This window comes from Oratosquilla oratoria, chromosome 1 (genome assembly GCF_046742065.1).
Source record: "Oratosquilla oratoria isolate Oo_2021 chromosome 1, ASM4674206v1, whole genome shotgun sequence".
In the NCBI taxonomy this organism is placed as follows: domain Eukaryota; kingdom Metazoa; phylum Arthropoda; class Malacostraca; order Stomatopoda; family Squillidae; genus Oratosquilla; species Oratosquilla oratoria.
In genome coordinates, this window is record NC_134777.1 from 16,703,270 (window position 1) to 16,704,543 (window position 1,274).

The window sequence follows — 1,274 nt, forward strand, 5'->3', positions numbered from 1 at the left end:
GTACTAAATCTAATTATCTTTTCGGACACTTGGGAAAGGTCGTTTTTCTGGCGTGTTTTAGAATTAAAATACTAGTTTCTTTAGCTAAATTGATAAACCCTCCTCGATGATTCGATGAATTATTAGTTGAAATATATGCTGATTCAACAATTCTTCTAGTGAATTTATCAAAACCTTTATGTAGCACTTCAGCTTCTCTCCAGTTTGGTAAATGATCGAATTTTTTCTGCATGAACTACTCAAGAATTAGATGTCCTATGTGCTTTTATGTCATTTTTATGTTCATAAATTCTTTTTTCTAATCCTCTTGACGATTCGCCAAAATAAGCCATTGAGCAACTATTGCACGGGATTTTGTATACGACGCTGTTTTCGGAATTGGTTCTCTTTTCAGAAGTCTTTATTAAATCACCTATCCTCTTGTTAGTTATTTTAGCTATGTTTATACCTGATTTTGTTAAATATTTGTCTATCATTGGTGACGTTTCTCACCCAGCTACTGATATAAAATTTGTATTATTTTTATTTTTATCATTTCTCTCTTTCTTTCCGCGATTGTAAATATTTATTGCTTTTCTTTTTGTTCTTTTCAACATTCCCTCTGGATATCCAAGTTTGTCAAAGGTTTTCATAATGTAATCAAATTCGCCTTCTAGGTATTCATTACTACAGATTCGTAGTGCCCTGAGAAAAAATCCTATTACTATACCACTCTTTGTTCTATCATCATGTGCGGAGAAGTAATGTACTAAATCCTCTTTGTTTGTTTCCTTTCTGTATACTGAGAAAGTTACAGTTTTTCCCACTCGTCGTATTAATGTATCTAGGAAGGGCAATTGTCCGTTTTGTTCCTCTTCTACGGTGAACTGAATATCGCTGTTGACCGCGTTAAGCATTCTCACTTTATTATTTACATTGGTGTTTTCGGGGATGATTGCGAGGACATCGTCTACATATCTAAACCAGTATGATCCCCTACCATTGATTCTGATAAAGTTTTCTTTTTCTAATAACTCCATATATAGACAGGCCATCACTGCACTTAAAGGACTACCCATGGCGAGACCTCTATGTTGTTCATATTCGTCACCATTAAAAGTAAACGCACCGAAATTTACGCATAAATCTATCAATTCTATATAATCTTGTTTTCTTATGGGCAGGTCAGTATCGTTCATATCTTTTATTACTCTCCTTACTGCTTCTAACGCACCGTTAGTGGAAATATTTGTGTATAACGCCTTGACATCATAGCTTACTAACTTTTTCCCCGT